The sequence below is a fragment of the Anas acuta genome, chromosome 1 (assembly GCF_963932015.1).
Source record: "Anas acuta chromosome 1, bAnaAcu1.1, whole genome shotgun sequence".
In the NCBI taxonomy this organism is placed as follows: domain Eukaryota; kingdom Metazoa; phylum Chordata; class Aves; order Anseriformes; family Anatidae; genus Anas; species Anas acuta.
Genome location: NC_088979.1, coordinates 122411638 through 122425302, shown reverse-complemented (window position 1 = coordinate 122425302; position 13665 = coordinate 122411638). Strand labels below are relative to the sequence as shown.

The following is a 13665-nucleotide window of genomic DNA, read 5'->3' as shown; positions in this document are numbered from 1 at the left end:
AAGTCCGCGTTTGCTATTGTTTTTTTCCCTCTAGTTATGTTCCAGGGAATTACAAAAAATGGGTTTTGTTCACTGAGAATTTATGCTAAGCAGACTACCTTCCAGGCTGCCTCTTTTATCATCGCTTGTATTTTTGGAGACAGGAATGACATTTGTCCTTCTTTGGTCTCCTGATACTTTGTTAGGCCTCTGTGAACGCCAGCATTCTTAGTACTTTAAAAGATCTTCAAACTGGTTGGCGTTGATGAAATATGATTCATTTTTTGATGAACTATTGTTCTTTCTGTATTCAGGCCACCTGATCGCTCCATTGTTACTGTGCTGGTTATGTTAACGTTTGGTCATGTTTCATATTTTTTTAATGAAGATTGCTGTGAAAAAGGCATCAAAGATAAAAATTGAAGGGTTGTTTTAGAGAGAACCGCTAAAATGCATTTTCCCAAATTGCAAATTTAATCTGGAATATTTTTAGCTATAGTTACTGTATGAGTTAGGGAGAAAGGTGGTAACTGAAAGCACCAGACCCTAATCTTTACAAATATCAAAGACTGAAGTTAAAACTACAGTGGAAGCTAGAGCTCGATGCTTCGTATCATTCAGCTTTGTTATAAATGAAATGCAAACTCTTTAAAGGAGACCATGTGCCCATCTTGAATTTGTTGCTGTTACATAGGGATCACTTTGTTAATCATTAATGAAATTAGTCCCCAGATGCATGTAACAAGCTGTGGTTGTACACAGGTTACTGCAGCAGGTCAACTTCAGAACGACCATCCAGGCACTCATGTACTGAGATTGATGGATGAGCAAAGAGTTTAAGTGCCTGCCTTGGATTTATGATTGTGGTAGTCCCTGGTGTAGCATCTCTTTCTTCTAGGGAGAATGAAGGTTGGAGGCAGCAAAGTGCTCTTGACTGAGAAAAAAGGTGGAAATACAAATGCCTATTTGATAGCAAAAACCTGTGCCATGTCCTGGTGCCCAGTATGTTCAGTATGTTGTAATCTACAGGACCTTTAGGAAAGATCTAAGAGACGTGAGAAGTACCTTCCAAATTGGAGTGGCTTCTATGTGGATTCATGCACAGAAATTGATACTGAATTTATTTATTTATTTTGATTTCTCATTTTCTTAAATGTTAGCTTTTTGGCTATTGCTGATGGGCATAGGTGCTCATGGTTCGGTTACCCAACTGCCCCAGAAATCAATTGGATTTAGCAACATGTTCCAGCCTCTGGATTAAAACTTTAGCATATTTTATCCAGTTTGGAAATTAATGAATTCTTTCCCAATCAGTCATTTGTTTTATTTTTAATCACTAAATAATTTGCATTTAGGAAAACTGCCTTATCTTTTAGATAGTAATGAAGGTACTCTCCATGCCAGAATGAAACCATTATCTTGTGTGCCATTTTCAAGGGTGAAAGGAAGTTAGTGTGCAGTGAGAATATATATTTCTCGAGTCTTCACTGGGTTTGGGAGCACTCAAATTTCCACACGGATTTATTAGAATTTCCACTTAGAGAGAGACTTCCCCTAATCTGCATTGCTTAGTGCTTCGTCTGTAGCAAATTTTGGCCACTGTTGTAGCTACACAAGAGAGAGCCCCCCATTGTAGACAGAAATGAAGCATCTTTGAGGCGTGAACTGGCCCTATTCATTTCCATAATGGAGTTCTAACAATAAAGTCTGGCAAATGTAGACTGTTTTAGCAGGAAACAGCCCTTTATTCTGGCATCTTGGCAGGGCTTGGGTAGAGTCCCACCATTCTTTCCCCCTCTGGCCCTTGCTTTGAGTCGCTTGGCTGAGCCTGTTTTTTCTCTTGAGAGACTTCTGTTTTTATTAACTTGTTTTTGTAGAGTGAGTTTAATGAAAGATGCTACACTGGCAGTCCTGGATGTTGAATTTCTGTGTACATTTCTCTGGTGCATATATTGGACAAACTTATCATGAATTGTGCAGTCTGTAGTGGATCACCTCTGTCTCTAGATTGCAGACTGGGGGTCTTGTTTTAATGCCGTTTCTTTGGCAGATAGAGTTTCCATTTACTAATACGGCAAGTGCTATTCTAGACCTTCAACAATTACTTTTTCCATGACACAAGTTGTGGTTTATCCTGGGACTCCAGGGTTAGATGAACAAGCATTTTATGGAGTTGACTCAAATTACAGTAGAATCAGAAGCTGAAGTGAAGAAAACCCCTAAACTTTAAGTCAGTTATGTCACCTTAGATCATTTATTTTTTGAGCTCTGCTGAGTTTGTAAGTAGTGAATTGAAATTGTTTTCCTTCTGGTTATTTGAGCCGTTAACTGTTAGTAACTGCAGCAATACCGTTCTCAGAGTCCCCTGCTCGGACGACTCTTGTAGGAAATCTTATCACTTTGTGTTGTATCAAGCAAATCCATTTCATCTACTGGACTCAATTCAATTCATTTTTGTCCCCAGTGTTGTCTGCCTTGAGAGTATATTGAACTTCTTACTACAAGGGGAAGAAAGAAGGGAAACCATATATATGGTTGCTACCAGAAATCAAATGTCTGTTTTTAACTTTTAACCTCAAGGTTTTTTTGGATTATGCTAGGGCTTGCTTCCACTGCCTGGAGCTGTCACGAGCATTGCAAAGGTGAAGTTGATGCAATTGTTTCAGTGATATCTGCACGATGTCTGAATAAAGAACTTGTATTGTGTGCAGGGACCACTAATAGGGGGTTCCTCAGTTTTCGTGGTGTTGCACGTAGGTCATGTTACAAACCACTACTCAGGATATTGATGTGTTTTTTTTTTCATAACCAGGCAGATAAAACCCTGTAATGCTCCATTTGTATTTATATAGCACTTTCATTACTGTACAGAATAGAATTGTTTTGTTTACATTAACTAGTTTATAGATGAGGGGTTTGGAGCCTTACAGTACACATTAGAAGGTAACGTAAGTGCTTCTTATTGAGCTTTCAAAGGGGGGTAATCCCACCTAGGTGTGTGTCAATATTTCAGTTCCTGTGCAGAAAGATCCCAAGGGTAAGTAGTGATAAGCTTCCATTTCTGAGGCTCAAAGCTCCTGTATAACGCTTCTAATTCCCAGAAGTATGCAGAAGTTAAAGTGAGATGAGATTGTATATGTACTGCCACTCTGACAGATGGAGTATTAATATGTGGTTCTGAATCCAATCAGTACAATCTTCTTACTGTTCTTTCTGGTCACATGCTTTCAGTGACAATCAAATATCATTATACCTTGGTCTTCATAGCATTCTCCCAACAATCTGGATGTTGAGCTGTTGATCTCATTTGGAAAGTTACTGGCCAGCTTTCAGAAAACTTGAGTTGCCAGCATCTTCGCAGCTTCTAAGCTCACCATCATCTTTTTCCTTTTGCCAGGTGTGTAGTTCTGACTTTGACATCTGCCGTGTAGCTCTGCCTTGAAAAAGATATTTCAACATTTCTGTGTTAATAAGATTTCAGGCTTCCAAATGATCTCAGAAGTGATGATTTGGTCCAAATGACCAAAGGTTCACATAGCGACTATTTCTGTCACTTGCTTTCATGCTCACAGATACTCTAATATCACTGTCCTTTGGCAGTGAGATTGCTAAATAGCCTGTTTTGAGCTTATCCAACAACAGAAACAGTTCTTTTGAGGGATTCTTCCTTAATCCTAGAAGGTCTCGTGGGCATTCCCTTTTCTGCTTACCAGCGTTGCTTTTTACATTAACATCAGCAAAGAATTATGGGCAGCTACAAACTTTTGATGACAGAAACACATTATTCTATCCTTCCTAAATATAATCTTTTTATAGCCACATCAAAGTTTCTTTCAAAGGTGGTCTTTTGACTTCTACTTGAATTGGGTTATCCATTTGCAAATATTTTTCTTGAAATCACATACTTGCCAAGATGTGGAAAGACTTTACTTAATAGGCATCCATAGGGTGCTTTCCTTTTGCACAGAAGAACAAAACGGTTTCAAACATTTCAAAGCCTCTTTGTTGCTTATGTAAAGGGAATGAAGGGTCCAGCCCTCTGAATTCCTAACCAAATCTCATTTTGCATCTCTGCTGGCTACAAATTAACCTATGTAATTGCTACCACCAAGAATGAGTACACTTCTGGTCTCCATATATTTCTAATGTTTTTTGTTGTTTTAGAATATATTCACATTTGACATCTTTGCAGAGTTAAAGCAATGTCAGCACTTTTCATGTTCATCAAATATTAAGCAAGGTCAGAACAGCCAAAGGTGGTGTTCCTCACTTCAGAGTGACATTTTTACAGTTCATGGCCATGCTAAATGGATTTTGAGTCTTTAGCAGAATACATTCAAAGCAGAATGGAATATACGTCTCTGGTATAACTGCAGTACAGTCTGCTTTTACACCAATGTACAAATTGTATATCCAACCTGAGGGTTGGCAATTTTTCTGGTTTCCTGTGGGCCAGTTTGGGTAATAGAGGTAAGTTAGTGAGGGAGATTCCATCTTTAAAATAAATCAGTGTCATCCAGGAACTAAGGAACTTTTCATTTGACATTTCTGGGCTCAAAGTGCATCACGGTTGGGACTGTGATGGGACAATGTGACATGGATGGAGTTCATGCAGCTATTCTAATCTCACATATAACATTCTGCAAACTTCTACGTGCAATAGGCCTCAATCATGATAACCCTTAAATGTACTGCTACAAATCCGCAAAATTAAAAAATATATATATATACATATAAATAATAATTCTTTTGTAAGCAAAGAATTTGCTCTGTATACTGAACATTTTAGCAGTTGTGATTTCAATAGTTGCTTGCCTACTTTTTCCAGCACAGGCAATAGAAATCTAGATACTACACTCATCCTATCTTCAACACAACCTTAGATACAATTCCTTAGGGAAAGCATACAGCTTTTATTGACTATTTTGACCATTTTTTTTATTGGCCACATTGACCACTGTCTTTGGGGTCAGTACTTGTATCTGAGCTGAAGCTTCCAGATGAGCTTCTGTGCTCCAGGACTCAGGATCATGCCTTGGCTACATCCATCTTTGAGGGCAAGACCTGAGCATAAATGAACTTTCCTGGTTTTGTCCCCCTCATCCATTCCTTGTTCTTTGTTTGTCCTTTCTGTGGAAACAGCCTGATCTGGTGATTTTTGGGACAGACTTATTAAAAACAATTTAAGTGAAGTTCCAAGTATTACCTTTCTCACTTCAGAAAATGTTTTGTTTTGGTTTTTAATGCTGTAGAAGTCCTTGACAGAAGTGATTATTCTGCCTAAAGCATTCAACTTGTCTATGCTTAGGAGAGTTATCAAGGAGGACCAGTTGGGGCATTTTCTTTGTGCATGAGTATGCCATTAGGGAATTTACTGAGACTTCTACTTTGTAAGTTCTTCCAACAGTCATCAGGTGGTTTTAAAATTTTCCTTTTCAGACAGTGACCACAAGGTGAAAATTTTTAAACAGCTGTGTTAATTTTGGCCCCATGTGAAATGAAGACAACTTTTCCCAGCTAAAGGTAATTGCCAAATAAAATAATGGAGGGGAAATGAACTACTCTTTGAGTTTCTATGATAATATTCTGAAGAAACATAACTTTTCTTTGGAATTTTTATTTTTTGAAAAACATCTCTCTAGATGTAAGTTGATAGTCTTTGTTTATATCCCATAGGGCAATCTTGGTAGCAGGCAGACTCTTCATTCAAACAAAATATATAAGAAATATAATGAACTCTCTTTCAGCTAGAGGTCAGAGGAGAATCAACAGTCATCAGATGTTTTAAGATATTTGGATACTACTGTGATCAAAAACATAAAACTTCTCCAATTTCTCTGGGAGGGAAGTATTTAGTTATGGGGGCATTCTTTAGCTTTTTTGTTTGTTTGTTTTTTAAGAGTGCAATGTTTTCAATACTTAAAATGTGTTTGTTCAAATAAGCTATAATTATTAAATAATTTATGACTTTATTAATGTTGGTCTCTTGTAGCAAAATGAGTGCTAATTCTTCAAAGATGGCTGTCAGTTTTATTCTATTAATGCAGTGTACATTTCTGAATATGGGTATTTACCAGATGTCAAGCAGTTGACGTTAACCAGGATTTCACATCTTTCAGCAACACAGAATGGTCTTTCAAAGCATGTCAGTGTATAGCTGCTACCTGTGAAAAGGCTTCAAACCTCAAATTTTGTTAAATGCTGGTAGAAGGACTTGCATCTTGAGCTACCGTGAGATCTAGCCAGTCTACACAGAGCTGTCTTCTATCTTCATTCATCTCACTTTGACCTTAGTCATGGTTACATAAAATCATAGGCTCAAAGAACTGGGAGAGACCCACCTAGAGGTGATCTGGTGCTTCCGCTGTCCCAAAATAGAAGTGAGCTGTCCTATGTCTTTATCAACACATCTCATATAATATTTTCTTATAACTATTTCATTACTGTTAGGCAATCAGAACCTCTGTAAGCACTCTTCTGAAATGTTTTCTTTTTCTTGCTGTTGAAGTTTTCTTTACATCTGGTCTGAATCTTTCTTACTGCAACTTAAGCTCATTTTTTCTTACCCTATTAACTGTGGTCTCAAAAGTCATATGCAGAGGACTATGTATTTAAGGCATGTTTAAAATCTCGTCTCTCCTCAGTTTTCCTTCCATTGGACTAAACCTCAGTTCTTTTAGGCTTTCCTTAATAGTCTTATTTCTGAGGTCTCTCATTAGATTTGGTTAAACGTCTGTGGCCTTCTTCTACCACTGTTTTGAAATGCAGACCGAGATCGTGGCCCACTGCTACAGCTTGAGGCCGTCATCATCGCGAGTAGGGTGAGAGATTTGTTTTGTGCCTTTCGATTTTGATTCTGTCAATGTATTCCTGTGCAATTTTTGCTGTGGTTTATTAATCTGTGTTTTTGCTTAAGCATGACATTAAGTCTTCACTTTCTGAAGTGTTATAAACTTCAGATCCTGTTCTGCAGTTGTTGCCTGAACAGCTGTTCTCATTGTATTTATGCAGTTCAGTATTTCTCACTGTATATATCGATGTCCGTTTTCCTGGTAAAGAGCATCCCATTTTTTCAGACCATTTTGCCCCTCTATCAAGATCGCTTTGAGCCCTTCCAGCTTGGTGTCTGCACATTTAATGAATACTCTTTATTTCATCATCAAGATTATTAATGAATTACTAAAGTACTGAATAGTACTGGACCCCAGATGAAACCCTGCAAATCTACAATTGGTTTATCTTTCCACACCCACTGTAAGCCATCAATAAATGCTGTTTTGTTTCTTTGTTTTTTTGCTGTCCAATTCCACCCCCTAGCATGTAGCATTTTGTCTAGGTGCTATTTCTGTAGCTTATGGGAAATTGAGACCCTAAAAATCAGGATATAACCTTTAATACTTCTCCATACTAGCATCTCTTCTGCTGTAGAAGGTTATTAGAAAAGTCTGGCATCGCTAGATCTTGAGAAGTACTGCTGTTTGCTGTTTATAGCTGTAATTTCTTCTAGGTTCTTAAAATTACTTCCTGTATTTTCCAAAAATTGCAGTTACTCTGACTAATGCAGAGTAACTCTTGGGTGAGGTCCCAGCATGGAGTAGAAGCCGCTCTGCTCTCTCCTGGCCCGCTGCTGCTGTGCAAGTGTGCTTTGTACGGCCCATGGGGCTGCAGCTGGATCAGGAGGAAGGCAGACCTGGTGGATACATCAGAGAATTGTCTCCAGTCTCCAGGAATCTGTGCCCTCAAGTGTTTATTATTTGATTGCTGCTCATTCAGCGAAGTTCAGTAAACTTTTCTATGGGTGTGTGTCCTAAGTGTGTTCTCCGCAATGAAATGAGCCTGCATAACTCCCTCTACTTTTCCTTTTTCCTTGTAAGCAGTGCCTACAGTACTGTGTAACTATCATAATTTCAGCTTTGATCATTGCGTGTGTCACCTAAGGGATCTGGAGGTAGCGTGCATGGGGCTGGCCTGACCTTGGTGCCTTGCCCAGCTGGCCAGAAGCCTCCTGCTGGTTGTCCAGCAGGCCTAGCTCCCCCTGCAGCCTCCTGCTGGAGAGGCACTAACTGGGTATTTCACTGGGTTTTGGTGAAATTGGCTAATGGATGCAGTTAATGTGTGAATGCAGTTAATGTGTGAATAGGAAGTTTGGTTGAAAAAGCTTTATTGCTTTAAAAAAGGGAGGGTGCTGCCCGTCTTGTGGTGTTTGAGACCATCGGCTGCAGTTCAGCGCGTGGCTTTGGAACCAGGCGGTGCAGCAGCAGCCCCTGCGTCTGTGTGCTGTAGGGAGCACAGCACTCAAAAATCAGGCTATGGGTCTGTGGCCTTGCTCAGGGAGGCTTTGTGTTTTTGAGTAGGATCGGTCACAACAGCTGGCTGCGTGCAGGACCTGTGCTTGCTTACTTCACCCACTGCGAGCAAACCCTTCCCGCCCTGTCAAAGATTAACACTGCCTCTTGTGCTAAACCTCTGCGGGGTATTTGAGCCAACTCTTCTGTTTTGTAGGCTGCCAGCTGCTTCGCTGTCCCTTAGCTGGAGTTTGTGTCACCTGTTTAACGCTGCACAGAGGGGGACAGGCCTGCGATGCCTGGGGCTCGGAGGTGACTCTGTGGTGCGGTGGTGTGGACTGCGGCAACCTGCCACAGATAATCCTTGTGCCTGTCAGTACAGCTGTCACTAGCACGTCGAGTGGCACGTGGAGCTCATAAAGGCAAATGGGAGAATACGTTTGTGGGACACAGCGCACCACATGAAAGGATCCATTCGCTTAGTCATCTTCAAGGAGGCAGCATGAGAGGGCAGCCTAACCCAAACGCAGTTACACTGCCGTCGTTTGCTAGCCCTAGAGGGCAGAGTTAAATTTATAGAGTGGGGTTAGTGTATGCTGTAAATGTTTCTCCTTTAAATGTGTTTCTCATTTTAAATATAAATATTAAAATCTTACTTAAGTTTAAATATAAATGTATTTGACATTCAAGAAAGGGGTACCAGGCAGTGCTCTTTAAATCTTAATTTATTTCGGTTTCTGAGCAGTGAGTTAAGCCCTTCTGAGAAGCTATTAATCTGAAATCTTGCTCTGGTATAAATATGTTTTCTTTCTAATTTAATGTTAGCTCTTTAATCCCTAAATTTAAGAAATAAGCATGATGAAATAGCATTTGTACCAGATGAATTTGATGTATTGAATTAAGAGATCGAGATAAACATGTTTTAAAGGCTTCTACAGCAACTTTGCGGAGAAGTAATTGCTTAAGAGGCAATAAATGAAGAAAAGCCTGTAGTACATAGACTGCTTCTAAGGTTCCCTCTTACATTTTTTTTCTGATTTCTAGTGGCATTAACACTTAAATTGTCCCAATTAGGCTTTAAAATATATGCTTTGGCTAGTAAAATCTGACTTCTGGTTTCCCTGCATTTTGCTGCTTAATAGCTGGTTGAAGACAGTTTTCTGCTAAGCCAGCGTATCGTTTTAGAAACGAGAGCTTTGAAGTTGTAAAGTATTAATGAGGGAAATAAAAAATCATAGACAGATGCAAAAAATGCAGTAGTTGGGAACTTTTGTCAGCCCAAGAATTTCTTTTGTCTTTGAGGTTGAGGCAAGTTTTTAGTTTTCTGTTGTTTTTTTTTTTTTCTTTCCTCCCTTTTTGATCCCTGTTGGGAGGATCTTCACGTTTGAAATTTGAAAATTTCTAATTTGTGTGTTTTACTCGAGTCTGTGTTTACTTAATGCTGCTCTTTCTTCCCCCTGACTTTCACATTTGCTTTTTTTTTTCTGGCAACTTTGAACTTGCTTCAGTTTGGGACAGCTAGGACTAAATGAACCGCCGCGGATAAAATTATAACAAGAAGAGCAATGTCTGTGAATGATCCTTTGCTGTTTCCTGAGTCGTTCCAGTCTCATTAATCAGTGCTAGCGCTGAGGCGGCTGTGCGGTGTGTTATGTCGCCAGCACAGCAGCTTCTCCGTCCCTTTCCCCCACCCCCTGCGTGCCTACACAGTGGGGAAAACTAGAGAGGGAAGCCATCAATCTTGCCTGTCATACGTGTCAGCAGCGATTCTCCTGTCGACTTCCTGTTCTCTCTGTCTTGCCCGCCACCTGTGTTTAGAATTAGCTCGGATGCTGCAGACTTCACTTGCCTCTTCACCTGTTCTGCCCTGACTACATGGCTATCAAAATAAAGCGGAGGGGCTAAATGCTATAGCATGTGAAAAGCAACCATCGCTGTGGGTTGCAGGGTGATTGCTGCTGCAGCTGTTGTTGTGTTACAGCTATTGTAATACTGCTGCAATCTTCTGTAATGATGAGGTTTTTAGCTCTGAAAACTATTGCTCGTGTTTCAGCCCAAAGGTGAGCTTGTGACCGAGTTGTTTTTCTTTTAATTAATCTAAAAATGAAAATATTAATTAGATATATTATTTAGATGCAGGGGTCTCCCATCAGTTAACTTGCTGGGTTAGATTTATGAACAGACCGAAGGAATTATTTAGAAACCTCACCTTTATGCTCTGTTACTCAGACGATACAATTAGCAGATTCTCCAGGAGTTGATTTTTATATCTCTGTATCTGGCTGGAGGGAGGGGTGTCTTGAAAATACAAACGTCCATCTCCCCCTTCCCTGGGTACCACTAGATTGAAAAACTGAGATGTACTGCCTCTGTAGTTCTAGGCCAGGATTAATGCCATAGTCTTATTATGGTCTGTCGTGTCAAACCGTAGCTCTATAATAGACTCCTATCAGCTGAATTCTTATGAAATTACCTAAATATTTCCTATGCCAAATGAAAAGGAGAAAGCAGTCCTGAGAATTGCTAATGGGCAGTTTTCTCCTATCTCCTTGAACAGATGCTAGCTTTTTTCTCTTTTTAAAACATGGAAGAGATTCAATTATTGGCATAAGATTTCTTTATACTTGTAGGTTTGTCTTCATCTGACATCTTTTCAAGTGTATGATTGCAATCTTTATGTTATAAATAAAGTTATAAAGAAGTTAGGAAGAAGAGGCTTAATTCCTGTGAATGCTTTTACTTCATTTTATTTGTGTAATTCCTTTTGAGAATCAAATTAATTGCATTACGGCTGATTCTGCTGCGTGTTTGAGAGGCAGATTTCTGTTGACCATGCCAGATAAATACATCTAACTTAGATTCAGCTCTCCCAGAATTCATGAAGCTAAACATGATGGGCATAGTCAAGATACAAAGAATTGCTTAGAGTGACACAGAGGTTTTTTGATCTGCTTGAATCTTTGAGTGAATGCAGTCTGAGGCTTCCCAAATCACAGGTTCCTTCACGAAATGGCTATATTTGTGTCTGTGCTGTGTCTTGCAGTATGAAGACAGTTCATACTTGAGCTTGCCTGGGTCTTAGCCTGACAAATTAAAATAAATAAATAAATTCTTCCTGGTGAAGAATCTAAAAAATCTTAAAAAAAAAAAAAAAAAAAAAAAATAGCAACTTCCTATAATTTTAAAGGAGAGAGAGGTGGCTTCTTATACTAATAAACAAAAGAAGACTTGCCCTTTTAAAAGGTGCAGATGTGGTGCTGAGCTCATGGAAAGAGCCCTGTAAGTTCATGGTCAGTGATATAATGAAATGCTTTTAGTAATGGACATGTGTTTTGCTTTCCACTTGATTTTTAGTTTGGTAAAGCAATGCTAGATCATAGCTAGTTGTACATTTCCATGCTTGTTCGTAAAATAGTCTTAAAGTCTCTACTTTCCACAGTCTGTAATCTTTAATTTTAAAGAAATACATTTTTCTAGATTTCTTTGAAGAAGCTATTATGTATTTTAATTTAATTTTTAAGTATGTAATTGTTTTACATGGGCTTTTTTTTTGAAGATGTCTTGTAGCTGTTGTTTTGTTTGGATATCAATTATACCTATATCTGAGTAATATGTACTCAAATTGTACAGATGTCTAAATTAGAGGGTATTAACAAAGTAAATTTGAGTCAGCTGAAAGTCATGGAATGAAAAAGAGAAACTTTATTGTGAAACTTCTTCTACAGCTGCAAATAGTTTAAGGAGCATATGGCATCCTGCTCTGGAGGTTGCAAAAAGCTTTTAAACACAATTGGAAATGCAATCTGTACAGCTACCAGCATCGAAAGGACTGCATAGCTGCTCTAACGTGCTGCTGGGTTGCTGAAGAGCTTGGAAGCTTCTCTGTGTGCTTTTTAACAGATGAGAGAGTCATGTGTCTGTTTTCTGAGGTATACATCTTAACCCCTAAAATCCTCTTTCCCTAGGGTTCCTATAACTTGTGAAAGGGACTGTTTCTTGATGTAGCATGACTGCTTAATATGTGAAAACAGTTTGGCCCACCAAGGACAAAAAAATAAGGGGAACTTAAGTCAAAGGTATTTTTGAATTCCCCATTCTCTTCAAACAATTTCTTGCTTTGGTAGATGGTTGTACGTATAAACTTTAGGCAGTCTGCATGTTTCTTTCAAAGATAATAAGGTTCAGTGCTGCTTGAGCCAGTCTGCCCATGCCATAACTAACATGAGAAAGTTGTGTATCGTGCAGATATTTCCCTATGTAACTGAACAGTATTTCATTGATTTTAGTAATATTCTTTCAAGAATTATTTTGGGTAGACAAGCATGCTATAAACACCTTAGCTTTCAAAATAAAACTGTTTGCAATAGACTTTAGGAGACATACAAGTGGCGTTTCCCTAACTAGCAACTTTTTTGTGTTCTCCAGTTCTGGCACACTTGTCTCACATGTACAGGGAATGAGTCTGGCTTTGACTGCCAAACTGATGCCTTGACAATTCTATCTCTCCTTACTGCATATGTGACCTGTTGAGAAAAGCTCAGCATTGGTCCAAAACGGCAGCACTGGCTTTGGGAAGGTGTCGTCTTCTCCGATATAGCCTTTGGCATTCAGAACAGATGCAGGGTATTGGGATCATCGCACTCTGCAACAACGTTATGCTTATTCCTGATAGCAGCTGACAAGTAAATGCTCTTGAACTCTTCCAGTTCAAGGAGCAGCAGTTACTCATTCACTACTGAAAAAGAAGGCAGGTAAGAAGACACCTGATCCTTAACAGGCGTTAGACCAAACTTGTTTAGAAGTGCAGCCAGGAAATGCACTGTGGTGTTTGGAATCGCCTTGCAGATGTCTTATTGAGAGAAAACAAGCAATGGATGTTAAAACGTCTGTCGGATCCCATCCTCTTAACAGGAGTGTAGATTAACATACAGCACTAGTGGTGTAGGTGCACACACCATACAGAGTTAAACATACGAACAGCAGGCTCACACTGTGCTTACTACAGATGTCTGAATGAGTGAGTGCCTGTGGGCTGGAGCTGCATGTCTTGTGGCTTTCACTCTGCTCCATTGGGAAGTCTTCACTCCTTTTGTTTTCATCCTTTTCCAACTTCGGTACTTCGGAGCACACAGCTCCCATCCCCTGACCTAGCAGCTCCACTGAAGCGCATTCCAGCCCTATGATTTCATGGTACCAGGCAGAACTCCCCTGCCATGCTGCTATGCTGCCCGCTGCTTCTCACGGAGTGAACAAACAGGGAACATAAACTCTCTCCAAAGGAGCAATGTTCTCTGTATATTTTTAGTGCTAGAAATTCAAGATTCGTTTAGGGGTGTTTTTCTCTGTTGTTTTTTGGTTTAATATAGACTTCTGCTAACACAATGGAATATTTCATACCACC

General features: G+C 39.4%; 1 protein-coding gene across 5 annotated transcripts in view; it reads left to right on the top strand.

Annotated features, from left to right (window-relative positions):
* WARS2 (tryptophanyl tRNA synthetase 2, mitochondrial) overlaps nt 1-13665 on the top strand; it is a 50472-nt gene that overhangs the window by 4293 nt on the left and 32514 nt on the right. Inside the window, exon 2 of one of the 5 annotated variants that reach the window (XM_068698823.1) lies at nt 8482-8849. The exons of 3 other annotated variants lie outside the window; for them this stretch is intronic. The gene's annotated coding sequence lies outside the window, so the exon portion shown is untranslated. Of the gene's footprint in view, nt 1-5418; nt 5503-8481; nt 8850-13665 lie in introns of all 5 variants that reach the window. One more of the 5 variants, XM_068698820.1, reaches the window with a different exon arrangement.